General features: G+C 42.0%; 1 protein-coding gene across 1 annotated transcript in view; it reads left to right on the forward strand.

Annotated features, from left to right (window-relative positions):
- Positions 1 to 16,329, forward strand: part of TTC27 (tetratricopeptide repeat domain 27) — a 176,935-nt gene that overhangs the window by 120,379 nt on the left and 40,227 nt on the right. The gene's annotated exons all lie outside the window — the stretch shown is intronic.

Below are 16,329 nucleotides of genomic sequence, written 5' to 3' on the forward strand. Positions count from 1 at the left end.
TTTGACTGTGTGGATCACAATCAACTGTGGAAAATTCTGAAAGAGATGGGAATACCAGACCACCTGACCTGCCTCTTGAGAAATCTGTATGCAGGTCAGGAAGCAACAGTTAGAACTGGACATGGAATAACAGACTGGTTCCAAATAGGAAAGGAGTACGTCAAGGCTGTATATTGTCACCCTGCTTATTTAACCTCTATGCAGAGTACATCATGAGAAACGCTGGACTGGAAGAAGCACAAGTTGGGATCAAGATTGCCAGGAGAAATATCAATAACTTCAGATATGCAGGTGACACCGCCCTTATGTCAGAAAGTGAAGAGGAACTAAAAAGCCTCTTGATGAATATGAAAGAAAAGAGTGAAAAAGTTGGCTTAAAACTCAACATTCAGAAAATGAAGACCATGGCATCCAGTCCCATCACTTCATGGCAAATAGATGGGGAAACAGTGGAAACAGTGGCTGACTTTATTTTTTTGGGCTCCAAAATCACTACAGATGGTGACTGCAGCCATGAAATTAAAAGATGCTTACTCCTTGGAAGGAAAGTTATGACCAACCTAGATAGCATATTAAAAGGCACAGACATTATTTTGTTAACAAAATTCCATCTAGTCAAGGTTATGGTTTTTCCAGTGATCATGTATAGATGTGAGAGTTGGACTATAAAGAAAGCGGAGCGCAGAATTGATGCTTTTGAACTGTGGTGTTGGAGAAGACTCTTGAGAGTCCCTTGGACTGCAAGGAGATCCAGCCAGTCCATCCTAAAGGAGATCAGTCCTGGGTGTTCATTGGAAGGACTGATGTTGAAGCTGAAACTCCAATATTTTGGCCAACTGATGCGAAGAGCTGAGTCATTTGAAAAGACCCTGATGTTGGGAAAGATTGGAGGCAGGAAGAGAAGGGGACAACAGAGGCTCAGATGGTTAGATTGGCATCACCGACTCAATGGACATGAATTTGGGTAAAGTCCGGGAGTTGGTAACGGACAGGGAGGCCTGGCGTTTGCCATTCATGGGGCCTCAAAGAGTCGGACATGACTGAGCAACTGAACTGAGCTGATTTGGTCTTGGAGTCATCATTGATTTTTCTTTCCCTCATACTCTCATCTGATCCATCAGTAAATCCTCAAATATATCCAGGATCAGACAACAACTTGCTTCCTGCCACCATTGTGGTCAAATCCCCATTGTCTCTCACCTGGTTAATATGCTACTTCCTTACTGGCCTTCTTGCCTCTGTCTTAGTTGCTCAGTAATGTCCAACTCTTTGTGACCCCATGGACTGTATAACTTGCCAGGCTCCTCTGTCCATGGAATTTTCCAGGCAGAAATACTGGAGTGGGTAGCCATTTCCTTCTCTAGGGGCTCTTCCCCGCCCAGGGCTTGAACCTGTCTCTCCCGCATTGCAGGCAGATTGTTTACTGTCTGAGCCACCAGGGAAGCCCTCTTGTCTTATTACCATCTGCCTGTATTCAGTGAACATCTGAGTTGATCCTTTCAAATTTGAGTTCGACATGTCATTCCTGTGCTCCATCGCCTGTGGTAACAGCCAAAGTCCCTGACTGGCTCTCGAGGCTTTTCCAAGCTGAGCTCCTGTTGCATCTTTACCGTCCTCCTCCCATTCCCACTTCACTCACCCAACATTGGCCTCTTTGTTCTTCCCTGAACATTCCAGGCACATTTCTGCCTCTGCGGTTTAGTACTTGTTCCTCTGCCTGGAATGTTCTCCTTCCAGATAGACATCTGCATACCTTGCTCCATTACCTCATTCATAGCTGGGGTCCAGTGTCCCTTTCCCACAGAGGCCTTCCATGTTTATTCTACTTAAAATCTCACTGCCGCCTTCCACCCTTCCTTACGTTCCTTCTCCTTCCCTGCTTTATTTTTCCCCACGGCACTTAGCACCTTCTAATATTATATATAGCTTACTTTTTAAAAAATTCTATTCTTCCTCCATTGCAATATAAAATCCATGAAGGCAGAAATTTTTATGTTTGTTTCATTTATATGTTCCTAGTGCTTCTAATACTGCCTAGCACATACTGGGTCTTTACTAAATAATTATTGAATGAGTGAGTAAATAATGTCTCCGACCAGTTATTCAATCAAGTATACATTCACTGTCCACTGTACACATGGCGCTGAACCAGAGGAGGAGGCAGTAGCAGCAGATCACCAAGTGGTCTGATTTGTACCAAGACGGCTACAGTCTAGTGAAATGGACAAGGACAAAGCTAGCCAACAATACGAGGAATCATAGAAAGGCCCAGAGTCATTTGTGAGGTGCAAGTTTTATAGAGTCTAAGGAGACCATTTCTGCCTTTGGTAGACAATGGAGGTTGGTGACTTTGACTTTGAAGGACACATAACATTTGAATAGGCCAAAGGAAAGGGCAGTGATAAGGGTCTTCCAGGTGATGAACAATATGAGCCCAGCCCCAGAAACAGAGAAGATGTGCGTGCGTACCTCTGTGTGTGTGGGTGTGTGTCTGTGTGTGTGTGTTGGGGGAACAGAATATTTGTGAATAGGCTAGTTTTTTTGAGTGAAAGGAAATAGGACAGTTCCAGTAGGAAAGCTAGACTGGAGCCAAATTACAGAAGGTCTTGAATGTGAGGCTAAACTCTTTGGATTTTATGTGGCAAATAGGGAGCCACTGAAGGTTTGATTTGTGTTTGGCTTACTTTCGAATGAAGGAATTTGGGTGTGTGGAGGTGATTTTGGAATATTGTTTTGGCCACACTGGCCACAGGAGATCCTGGATTAGGGCAGGCTCAGGAGACTGTAGTGATGGTCTAGAAGGACAGTTATCAGTTTGGGAGGGGCAGTCAGAAAGAAGGGATGAAGTAAGGGAATTTGCAGAGGAGGACTTGACAGGGCTTGATGGTCTCATTGTATAATTTTAAGTTAATTACTTAGCAAGCAGCATCACAGTACAAATAGATATGATGTGAAGGTATCTTGCAGTTTGTCATGTGGATCCAATTCAGGCAGTCTGTAGGCCGTGCCAGACATGCAGGCGTTTGAAGCTGCAGTTGTACGTAACTAGTACAGGATGCAAGCTGAAGGGCTGCAGACACTACTTGTGACGAGAGTTTGAACTGTCTTTGCAGAAGGAGAGCTCTTACGTGCTGTTGTCTCCTCAAAGTCCCAGAATGAGGGAAAATAGAAAAATAGAATTAAAAAATTCTTTCCCACCTTTTCAGACATATCCAGGAAATAGGTTTAATAACAAAACTCAGGCAAAATGAGAGTGATAATTGAATGGCTTTTGTGTATTTTAATGGCTTCCTGAAATCAAATTGGTATAAAAATAGGAGTGTTTGGTTTTATATCAGCGATGGTCTGCGAAACTCAATGAATTTGTCTGTGGTGCATTTGTTTGAGAACCGGCAGATGTGTGTTCCATTTGCACTTGCGCTTTTAAGATTGCTCACTGTCATTCACTTAACGCCTGTCTATTTCATTTTCCCAAATAACTTCTGAAACCTCTAAAATCCAACCTTAGACTTCTGGGAATTGTGGGCTGTTAGAAGCTGAAGAAAGTGGGAGGAAGTGGTCCAGTGGTCACAAAACCTCCCAAGCAGGATTTTATAGACTCAGGACCAGAATTAAAGCATACATCCTTAGGTCTCCTCTTAGGTAGTTACTATTCTCATTGCTCCTTACTTTGAAGCAAAAAGTAAACATAAATTGCTCAGATATCAAGCTAGTCTGTGTAGCCCTGAAAAAGGAGAATGTCACTTCCTGTCACTTCTCCAACCCTCCCTCCCTCAACACTCATACTTTATTCCTTTCATCTTGTCAGTTTTCCCCACTCCCCTTTTAAAATTTTTAAACTTTCTTCCTCAATTAACTAGTTATCTTTGTAAGGTTATATGATATTACATACATACACACACACATATATGCACACAAAGACACTTGTGTAGACAGAAGGACTGTGGCCATAGAGAGGAGGTGAGGGGTCTCTGTGATGGGACAGAAGTTAGCTTGGATGTTCACCGATTGATGCAAAGTCAGTAGACGTGCCAGGAGGGAACTGGCTTGACAATAAGAGATAAGTGTGAAGAAAGGTGAGGATTTGAGAGTTTACCCAGCGTCCATGGCTATCCCACTCTTCCTGTTTTCCTGATAGCCCATCCAGTTTGACCTAAATTTTTTAAATGTTTAAATGAAGTACTTGGAGGCGGGGCTTCCCTTGTGGTCTTGTGGTTAAGACTCTGCATTTCCACTACAGGGGAGAGTGGGTTCTGCCCTGATAGGGGAACCAAGATCCCACATGTTGCGCAGTGCTGCCCCTCCCCATAAAAATGTACAGAAAAAGAATCGATGAAGTGCTGTTCTTAACAGTTCCATTAAAGGAAACTGGAATGGCTTTTCATAGACATCCACTTTGTGCTTCCATCTGCTGCCATAGCCGCCTCTAGTATGGCGTTTAAGATATGCGGTAGCTGGAGCTCCCTCTTTACGATGTGCGAAAATCTGAAAGATGGCCGGTAGGTGCCTGTCTCTTTTCCCCCCAGCCCTTTCCAGATGCAGCTTAACTACTGTCACCCTTTCAAGGACGGTGTGCAGGAGGCTTGCTGATAACACGGACTATGCCTGCTATGAGAGGCTGAGGCTAGCCGACTGCTTGGGTCTTGGGTGGAGATAGGAGAAATGTTGGAGGCGGTGTCTCTGTAAGCCCCTTGCTGTACATCAGACGTTTGTGCCAGCTTGCAGCCTGTGAGCTGCATGAGGTTGCCTGGCTACCAGTTGGCAGGATTAGTGGGAAATGTGGGGAATTGTAGACTGGATAGACGTATAGGGAGTGGAGGCAGAGCAGTCCTGTCAGAAATAAAAGCGCATGAAGGATAGTCTGAATTCTCTAGACACAAGGGTTTGGTCACTTACTGTATGGTCTAAATGTACCACTATTTCCATATTACATAGCTTGGTAACTTTTTATATAGTTTATAATAAACTCTTTTGGCAGCAATCATTTCCAAAAAGCAAACAAATTTTAAACATGTGTTTTTAGAGAATAATTAAGAACTTAATTTTTACTTGTCAAGAGAGGAAATGTGTAACTTGCACAAAATGTAGTTGATATAATTACATTCCACCTCAGGGGCCGTAATCATTTCACTAATCACATGAAAACCAAAAACTCACGTCTTCGGAGGAAACATTAGCATTTATGTCAAAAGTTAGTTTTTTCAGGAATTCCAGGACTCCACAGTTCCACCGCTGGGCCTCAGGCCTTGGTCAGAGAACTGAGATCTGGCAAGCGCCGTGGTGCAGGCAGTGAGGGGCGGGGGGATAGTTTTTGTTGTCGTTGTTTTAATAGGGAGCATGTCCAAAGATGACAACTTAATACACAGCTGTAGGAGGTGCATTTTCATGTTATTCTGTGAGACTAGACTTTTTTTTCTAGTGCAAATGAAAATGAGCAACATTAGTTTAGAAAATTAGTTGATACCAGATATTCTTGTGTGTGTATGAAAAATAAGATCATAGCTGTTAATGTGCTAGCTCTTTTAGCAGTAGTTCATTAACAGTTGACTTTGCCAGTTTTATATCAGTGACATCAGATGCTTCAAATAGAAAATTCATTAATTTGGTTCTCACTAGTCATCTTTTTCACCTGATTAGTGGATTCAACATAAAATTTTTGGTAATGTGCCACATCAAAGGTGAAACATCTGACATTATTCTGAATGCTATTATAAACTCAGTTAAAATGTTAAATATCGAAGATAAAGGTACTTACAGGGTAATAATAAGGATACAAATTTTGGTGGATCATGGCAGGATGGTAAAAGTAATGCTCTTTCTGAATTAAGAAAACCAATGGAGCAGAAATATACTGGGAGAAGGTTGTAGTGGTGGGTATAATATGGTCAGACAAGCTTCTACCAATGGAAATAAAAACTGTTGTCATTTACACACACACACACACACACATTATTTGAACATATCCATGATGTCTGCACAGGGAGGTGTCTGTCACCTTCTCAACTTTAGTCAGACACTTAACAAATTGTGACCAGTTTTTAGTTACTGCACTTTTTAAATTTATTTAGCTAGCTGTGCTGGGTCTTAATTGTGGCACATGGGATCTTAGATCTTCCTTGCAGCGTGCAGGATCTTCAGGTGTAGCATGCGAATTCTTACCTGCAGCATATGGGATCTCATTCCCTCATCAGGGATTGAACCCAGGCCCCCTGCATGGGGAATGCAGAGTCCAAGCCATTGGACCAACAGGGAAGAATCCTTTTGTTATTTTTAAATGTTCAGATAATCAACATTTTAAATTTTTTACTTTAATACATTTTTCAAGATATAATTTCAGTTTTTTTTAAATTAAATTTATTTTAATTAGATAATTTCAGTTTTGAGAATGTATTCTCTGATACAGTAAAACCAATTTGACGATCAATACTTTGTTGGTCAGTAAATAAGGTCTTTTTGAGATCGTATAATTTTAATGATTTTTTAGTGCCTTGTTTCACTTTCAGAAATGTTGCGGTTTGAATGTGGTCCCCTGACTAGCATTATTGAGATCCTGCTGTGAACCAGACGTGGATGTGGGAATGAATTAGACTGTGTCAGTCTATCAGCAGAGAGCAGAGTTTCCTCTGGGAGATGATATGGACAGAAGTAGTTTGTGGAGGACCTTAAGGATCCTTCTTCAGAATTAGCTAACCATATAGATGTCGAGGTCTGTTGTGGTTTTGAATGAAAGAGTGATATGACAAAAGTGATACTCGAGGAAGTTTAAATAAAGGATGAATGTCGTGGATAAGCAATCAGTGGCTTTAGCAATAAGGGTGGAAAGATAGGGCTTCCCAGGTAGTACAGTGGTAAAGAATCCACCTGCCAATGCAGGAGACTCAAGAGACATGGATTCAACCCCTGGGTCAGGAAGATCCCCTGGAGTGGAAAATGGCAACTCACTCCAGTATTCTCGCCTGGAAATTTCCATGGACAGAGGAGTTTACTGTCCATGGGGTCACAAAGAGTTGGATCTGACTGGGCACACACACACACACACACGGAAAGACAGAACAGTTTGAAGCTGTTTATAAAGGAAAATTTTCTGGGATTTATTCCTTGGGTTGGTAGGACTGAAGGAGACTTTGGAATCTGAGAACATGCCAGTTTTGTCAATTGTTTGATTAAGAAGGAAATGTTCCTGTTGATAGACACAAAGGATATAAGAGAAAGGGAAAATATCTTTGGTAGGGGATAATGATGTGATTTTGAGTGTCGAACATGAAGAGATGTTGCTGTGTCTTGAATAGAGTAGGCCCACAGTCCACTGGGCATAAAAGCCTGAAGCCTAGGAGTGAGGTCGAGCTGACTTGCAGTTGGGTTTTCTGTGCCAGTGAGGCAGATCCATGCAAGTGAATGAATTGTTTATAGAAACTGTGTTGGAAGAGAACCTCAGGCAAAATCTTGAACTTTGGACATCTCCAGGGGTTGGGGGAAGGGAGAGGAAATAGCATCAGTGAAATATGATTCAAGCAAAGTACACCAGAGTCTTGATCAGAGGGAGAGAAGGAACCTCAAAGAAGGAATTCATGGAAACTAAAGGAAAAACAAATGTCAGTGAGAAATGTAACTGGAGTGATAAAGTCTGAAGAGGGCTAAGAAGAGTTCATTGGATTTGGAGCTAACTATTGACCTTCAATACCAGCTTCAGGAGGTTAAAGAGTGAGGATGAGGAAACTGACATAACGTCTATAGACTGTTCTTTTAGGAGCATGTCAAGGAACTGAGAGTCAAAATGTAGAGTGTTGTACCAAGGGGCAGCAGAATCCAGTAAAACTTTTCAGGATACTGAAGACTTTGATGGGGTTGAAGGGCTTCCCTGGTGGCTCACACAGTAAAGAATCTCCCTGCAATGCAGCAGACCTGGGTTCAGTCCCTGGGTCAGGAAGATGCCCTGGAGAAGGAAGTGGCTTCCCACTCCTGTGTTCTTGCCTGGAGAATTTCATGGACAGAGGAGCCTGGTGGGCTACAGTCATTGGGTCACAAAGAGTGGGACACGACTGAGCAACTAACACTTTTCACTTATGGAGTTGAATCCAGTGAATGAAGGAGAGATTGAATGTTACAAGAAAGAGGGGGTGACAACCAGGAAGTGTCATTCTAGAGAAGAGTGGAATGAGAAGAGATGAAGGTGTTAGCTCTGGAAACAATAATGTTTCAAGTGAGATGAGAAAGAAGATGAGAGCATTAACATTATAATAGCAATTTCTACTTATTAAGTATCTTCTATAGTGTAAGCTAGAATGTAAGTGGAAATGAACTCTTTCTAAATCATTGTAAGGTATGAACTAGGAGAAACAGTTGGGATTTAGACAGGAGGCAAACATTAGGAAAATTTGTTTCAGGAAAGGAGACTAGCAGATGCAAAAACCAAGCATGTAGCAAAGGTTTCTTGGTAACTGTAGGTTTTGACTATTTATGTTTAGATTCAGTTATAATAGTAATACTAGCAGCTAACATTGAGTATTTACTGGGTGCCAGGAACTGTTGTAAGCATTTTGCCTATATTGTTAGTCCTCAGCCCAGTCCCTGAGCTACTTAACTGTTTTTACCCTCATTTAACAAGTTAGGAAATAGAGGCCTAATTAGTTTACACCAAAACCCACAGTTTATGTGAGGAGTAGAGCTGGGATTTGAACCTGGGCTTTCTGGTGTTGCAGCACTTACTCTTAACTTCTTTGCTGTTTTGTCTCTAAAGGATGTTGTCTTATGTTAGGGAGGAATGGTGGATTTGGCTGAGGTCAAGTTAGAAGTTATGGAAAGGTTTGAATACAAGACTGTGCAGCTTGAATGTTTTTCTTCCTTTAATTCATAACTATCGGGGCTTTCATCAAGAGCACAGTGAAGTTGTAACTTTGGTGTATGGGACAGTCCAGCACATGAGAGCTGGTGAGTCTCTCTCTGTGAGACCAGGGAGTTTTCAAGGGACCACGGCAGCCCTTCCCAGCCCGTGCTGTGTGTAAGACCAGACCTTGATGATGCACTGATAGAATTGTTAATTATCCTGAGAGCTTGTGTTCTTCCATGATTTCTGGGGGTTAACTTTCTTTCATGTCAGTTTTTGAAAGAAGAAAATGTATTTGCAGTGGAGTTACAGAGTTTCCGTCGTGTACTTGTGTTATTGTGGTGGGGAGGTCCAAGGAGACTGGAGCTTACATTCCAGTGGAGAAGACATAATGAACGTATGCAAATAATATGTAGAGGAAAAAAAAAAGAAATTATTTCCTTTTTGTCCTTCCTTTCTCATATTGGTAAGCAATAAAAAATGAAACTCTTAAAAAAAGAAATGAAACTCTTAAGGTCTAACTTGCCTAACTGCCAAGAAATATGAGCACTGAGATAACATCTGGGCCATAGCTGGAACCGAGGGGTAGAGGGAGGGGTTCCATTGCCGTAGACCTGACTCCGAATCCTACTTATCTCTAGGTGAACCACTTCATCTTTCTGAGCTTCAGTTTTCTGGTTTGTAAAGTGGGGGTGTAATTCCTATGTTAGTTTGATCTCGTTGGAAAATTAGAGCCAATATATATAACGTGTCTGGCATATTTCCTGGTCCATACTAAGTTCTCAGTGACGTTGTGTATCCTGACCATTGCAGCGTGCTAGTAGTGTGGTAGAAAATCATCGTAACCCCATTTTCTGTAGCCTAAAAATAGAGAACTGTGTCTCACAGGAGAGTCTCATGCAGGTGATACGTAAACACCCATGTACTCACACTGTGAACTGGAAAGAGTAGGCAAATAGAAGACTCAGTGGTAACCCAGTCTAGGATGGGAGTAAGAGGGAGACACTAAGAATTAATACCCTTTCTGAAAGTGAAGTCGCTCAGTCATGTCTGACTCTTTGCGACCCCATGGACTGTAGCCTACCAGGCTTCTCTGTCCATGGGATTCTCCAGGCAAGAATAGTGGAGTGGGGTGCCATTGCCTTTTCCCGGAGATCTTCCCGACCCAGGGATTGAGCCCGGATCTCCTGCTTTACCGTCTGAGCCACCAGGGAAGTTCAGTACCCTTTCTAGTGATGAAAAAAGTGCTGCTTCTGTAGTTTAAAAGAAGACACTGACATAGGGGAAACCTTTGAGAGAGAGAGAAACTGACAAAGCTGGCGGTTTAAGATTTGTGTTTCCTTAGGGAGGAGAGGGAGAAGGCAATGGCACCCCACTCCAGCACTTTTGCCTGGAAAATCCCATGGACGGAGGAGCCTGGTGGGCTGCAGTCCATGGGGTCGCTAGGAGTCGGACACCACTGAGCGACTTCACTTTCACTTTTCACTTTCATGCATTGGAGAAGGAAATGGCAACCCACTCCAGTGTTCTTGCCTGGAGAATCCCAGGGACTGGGGAGCCTGGTGGGCTGCCGTCTACGGGGTTGCACAGAGTTGGACATGACTGAAGCGACTTAGCAGCAGCAGCAGCAGCAGCAGCAGGGAGGAAAGCTTAGTATTTAATAGTAAATGAGAAATTTGGTTATGAAAGAATTGGTTGGTGGTGCACAGTTTTTAAAAATACGAGCACCAAACATTATTTTAGGAAAAGCTACTACCAGACAACATTGATATCTCTCTTGAGTTTGGCTTGGGTCATTTCCTGTTTAATGAAGCCACATTCAACCACTTATCTGAATTTGGGGTCATGGGAATGAGTCAGCGATGCAGAACAGAGAGAATGGAGAGTGTTGTTTGGCATCAGGATTCAGTTATAACATGTTGCACTTTATTATACAGAATATCAGAAAAATCCAGTCAACGCATAAGGAAAGTTAGTAAAATAGGTGAAGCTACTGATTATTCATTTGTTCTGCAGAAACCTTGAGGAGGAAGGAAATTTGAGTAGTAGGTTCATAAGTTAAGAAAGTAATTTGTAATATCACATAAGCGTATGGCATCTATTGTATATGTGCTTTAGATAACCTTGTAAAAATTAACTTCATAATTCTAAGAGTAATCCATGCCTGTTGTCCAGTGGTGCTTGGTCTCTGTTAGTTCTCAGGGGAACAAGCTGTCCATTTCTGTTTTAGTTATTGATGTTTAATAAGTGTTGCTGGGCTTTCCAGGTGGCATTGGTGGTAAAGAACTCATCTGCCAATGCAGGAGACATTAGAGAAGCAGGGGTTTGATCCCTGGATCGGGAAGATCCCCTGGAGGAGGGCATGGCAACCCACTCCAGTATTCTTGCCTTGGAGAATCCCATGGACAGAAGAACCTGGCGAGCTATGGTCCGCATAAAGAGTCAGACTCGACTGAAGCGTCTTAGCATACAGTCACTGTCTTCACCACAGGTATTGCACACCAGGAACCAGGAACCATTGTGTGACTTCAGGCAAATCACTTCCTTTCCAGACCTCATTTTTCTCGTGGCCTCTTTTTAATTGATTTTTAAGCCTCAGTTCCTTTCTTAGTTCTTCAAACCTGCTGATTCTATTTGCATCATCAGTGTATTTGTTTTGACGCTAGATGGCAGTAATGTACCTTTGAACCCTGTGGCCTCTGAGTTTTCAGAATCGGGGGATCTGAAGGAGCCTTGGAATTTTTGTTTAATCTCCCCCCCCCACCCACCCATTTAACAACTGGGGAAGTGAGACTCAGAAGTTAAGTGACATGGCCAAGGTTCTTTAGAACCTGTTGAACCCTAGTCAATCTATCTTTCTATTCCTGTTTCTCTACGGGGCTTTTGAGGGAAGTTCAAAGAGAGATCATGTTTTCAACCATTCCTGCTTTTGGTTAATTATTTAAAAAATAATTTAAAACCATTCTTCAAGTATGTATGTCATATTCAAAATAGTCTGCTTTTGTGTCTCTGTATTGGCTTCTTCCGAGTAGAAAACTGGACTGTCAACTTCTAAAAGGCCACTCCCTGCCTTCACAGTCCACCCTGGAAATAAGCATCACAGCAGTCTCCACCAGAGCCTCCGCAATGGTTATTATCTTTCTCCATTCTTGCCCAGCCCCTTGGTGAGAGGTTTGCCTTTTAGTTCTTTGCTCCAGGTAAACATCCATTCTTCCGCTTCGTCTTTATCCGTTTGCCTATCAGGAGAACTTTCTGAGGGAGAGGTAGATAATGCTCCAGTTCTTAAAAACTTGATCTCCTGGGTCTTCCCAGCATGTGTTAAGTGGACTGTTTCCTTTCCCCACCCCCTCTGCTGCTGACAAGAATGGCCCTGCTGTCAACCATGGCTGTGTGTGGGCAGAATGGTGTAGAGGGAGGCAGCATGGTCATGCGGAGATGACGGCCTCTGGAATCACACTGATTCCACTGAATCACACTCAGATCTCTCCTTCATCGCTGACTGACTCTGGTCTGTGTTCATCTCTCCAATGAGGGTGCTGTCTGCTGCCTTGCAAGGCCATTTGTGAGGAATAGACAGGGTGATGTGTGGAAAGCGCATAGTATCAGTGCTCGGCTACATAGTAGGTGTTCACTGTTGTTCAGTCGCCTAGTCACATCCAGCTCTTTGTGACCCCATGGACTACAGCATGCCAGGCCTCCCCATCACTTACCATCTCCTGGAGTTTGCTCAGACTCAAGTCCATTGAGTCGGTGATGCCATCCAACCATCTCCTCCTCTGACGCCTTCTTCTCTTTCTGCCCTTGATATTTCCCACCATCAAGGACGTTTCCAATGAGTCTGTTCGCATCAGATGATCAAAATACTGGAGCTTCAACATTAGTCCTTCCAGTGAATATTCAGGGTTGATCTCTCTTCAGATTGACTGGTTGGATCTTCTTGCTGTCCAGGGGTCTTCTCCAGCACCACAGTTCAAAGGCATCAATTCTTTGGTGTTCTGCCTTCTTTATGGTCCATCTCTCACAACTGTACGTGACCACTGGGAAGACCATGGCCTTGACTATACAGACCTTTGTCAGCAGAGTAATGTCTCTGCTTTTCAACACACTGTCTAGGCTTGTCATCACTTTCCTGCCAAGAAGCAATCGTCTTATGATTTCATGGCTTCAGTCACGGTCTAGTGATTTTGGAGCCCAAGAAGAGGAAATCTGTCACTACTTCCATCTTTTCCTCTTCTATTTGCCATCAGTAACGGGGCTGGATGCCATGATCTTAGTTTTTTTAATATTTAGTCTTAAGCTGGCTCTAGGTGCTCATTAAATGCTCATTATTCTGGTTGCTATTGTGTGGAGAGGAACAGGAGTGACTGTGGTGTGTGAGGAGCCCAAGAGAGGAGCCCGGGAGTGGGTCTTAGCCAGAGGAGCCAGTTTTTTTTTAATGGAGACCAAAGGAAAGGATGCAGGTATGTTAGGGTCTGTGTCACTGTTGTAGAGAAATAGTGTAGAGTTGTGCCGCTCAGTATGGTAGCCACCAGCCTCATGTGGCAGTTGAGCATTTGAAGTGTGGCTGGTCCAAACTGAAATCTGCTGTTAGTGTAGGACACACACCAGGTTTCAAAGACTTCATATGAATGAAGTGAATATAAAATATCTCACTGATCTTGTATACAAATAACATGTGTAAATGATAATATTTTAGATATGTAGATCTAAGTAAAATGTTGTTAAAATTGATTTCACTCATTTCTTTTTACTTTTAAAATGCGACTGCTAGAAAATATAATGAGGCTAGCATTATATTTCTATCTGATAGCATTAGACTAGGAGATGGAGACCTTTTGTATGCAACCATATACAATGTTAACTTGGGGATTCATGTAAGTTTTAATTTTTTTAAGCTTCTTTTGAATTTTTTTCTTTTATGATATTCTCTTAAGAGCATGACCATCCTAAATCAAGATGTCAGTCAGGGTAATATAGGTTAAGTAAGAGTTAAAAAAAAAAAAAGTAAAAGAGGCACCAAATATACTCCTTCAGATCAGATCAGAATAGATCAGATCAGTCGCTCAGTCGTGTCTGACTCTTTGCGACCCCATGCATTGCAGCACACCAGGCCTTCCTGTCCATCACCAACTCCCGGAGTTCACTGAGACTCATGTCCATCGAGTCAGTGATGCCATCCAGCCATCTCATCCTCTGTCGTCTCCTTCTCCTCCTGCCCCCAATCCCTCCCAGCATCAGAGTCTTTTCCAATGAGTCAACTCTTCACACCTCAAAATCCAAGGACGCCGATTGAGATGCAAGGTATAAATGGATTTTTGATGGTTTAGTGGGTCATCTAGAAGCAATGAAAAGATCCTAGAGTTTTTTTTTAAGCCATTGCATGATTCAAAAAATAGGGTGTATACAGAAGTCATCTCCCATCTTGATTATTTGTCATTAGGAGATGAAAACCTACTAGCAGTCAATGATCCTAGAATTTTTTTAGATGCAAATTATTGAAGCAATTACACAAATGATCAAGAGTAAAAAGAAAAGGGAATCACAATACTACATATTAAATTGTTATCGGCTTGATTTTCACTAAACTTATTTTGGTATTAAGACATTAGTTAAAAAGGATTGACTTGTTTTAAAAACTTAGATAGTAATCTCATCACCAGCTTATGTTGGAGCTGTAAGATAGTTGCTAATTTCAGACATTTATATAATCTTTGTCTTTTGAGGTAGATTGAAAAATAAATTTTCAGTTTTTATTTTCATTTGAGTTTATACTCACTGTTTTTTATGACACATATGAAATAGTTCTGTTGTCAGTTTGTTCTTTGCTGATACAGGAAGCGAGCAGGGCATATGCATTTTGAGAACTTTGTGGGCACTTCTCATTTTTCTTGATTTGATCACAGGATGAGGTATTCCTCATTCAAGTAAACTTGCTGCCATGATTCTTTGAGGGTATAACATGCTGTCACTTGTAAGAGGCAATGTATTTTAAGTGCCACCTTGTATAGAAAATTAAATGCTGACTTCCTAGGTGGCGCAGTGGTAAAAAAATCTACCTGCCATTACAGGAGATGCAAGAGAAGGGGGTTTGATCCCAGGGTAGGGAAGACTCCCTGCAGGAGGAAATGGCAACCCACTCCAGTATTCTTGCCTGGAAAATCCCATGAACAGAGGACCCTGACAGGCTACAGTCCATGGGGCCACAAAGAGTTGGACACAACTGAGTGACTGAGAACACACACACGCACAATAAAAGTCTGATCAACTATTGGTTATTAGCATTCAGAGATGTTAAATGGAAAAAAAGTGCACCTTATAAATGATGAATTATAATACACAGATTTTGAAACTTTTGAGTAGACTAGAAGGAAGCTTGTTTTATACATTAGCATCAGACTTTAGGCCCTCTCAGAGTGAGTCACTTTCAGTGAATGTGGTTTAGTGCATTGGAACTCTTTTCATTTGATTCTTTAAATAACCAGACAAAAGAAAAGTGTAATGAGCTACTTTTTAAGTTGCTGGAGTCCCTTGATTCAGAAAAGGGAACTTCTAACTTAATTTCAACCTCTGCATCTCCCACTGACCCCCAGACACACACCAACCCTGTTTTCAGCCATTACCTATGCTTCTAACAAAATTTGTTCTCTTAAAGGCTGCTGATAGCAGTTATTTATAGCCTCTTGTGAATTCAGGACAAAGTGTTAAATTGCCCAGGGATATTTGCTTTCTAAGCCTTATCTCTAATTATCGACTGAAAATCTTTATCTGCTTAAAGAACTTTGAGGCCTCAACTAGCCGTATGGAACAAGTTTTGTATGAATGGGGGAGGGTGCGGGCAGCCTCCTGTCCACCTCTGTGGAAGGCCGTGGACGGGTAACAGAGCAGCTCGTTTCCTTTCCCACCCGGCAGTGTTCAACCACGTCTGTCTGCTGGCTCGCTGCCCTCATACTAGCAGTCAGAGCAAGTAAGAGAGCAAATTCCTTCTACCGTTGGCCTGACTGACTGTATCTGAGAGGAAAGCAGAGTTGTAATAGCTGCATTTCTGACTAATTTCATTGAATTTTTATCAGTTTTATCTTCCTTTTGATAGAGGCTATTGAATTTTAAGGAAACCCTGTGATGTAAAGAATTCTTTTGTAATTCTCAATAGCCACTTCCTACTTACCTGTTTTCTTTTTTTTTTAATTAATATATTTTTTTAATTGGAGATTAATTACAATATTGTAGTGGGTTTTTGCCATACATTGACATGAATCACCCATAGATGTACATGTGTCCCCCAGCCTGAACCCCCCTCTTACCTCCCTCCCCATCCCATCCCTCATAGTTACCTGTTTTCCACATCTCTAAATTTACAAATCTTACTGACTTAAGTCAGGCTTTCCACTGTGAATGACTCTTTGGTAATCCAGATTCTGAGCCTACTTTTTCTAAATTTTTTCAGGCATTCCTAGGCAGGTACATGCCAAGGCAGTTTGGCTCTTGGTTAAACAGCAAAAGTATAC

This window comes from Bison bison, unplaced genomic scaffold (genome assembly GCF_000754665.1).
Source record: "Bison bison bison isolate TAMUID 2011002044 unplaced genomic scaffold, Bison_UMD1.0 scf7180017864508, whole genome shotgun sequence".
NCBI classification, from domain to species: Eukaryota; Metazoa; Chordata; class Mammalia; order Artiodactyla; family Bovidae; genus Bison; species Bison bison.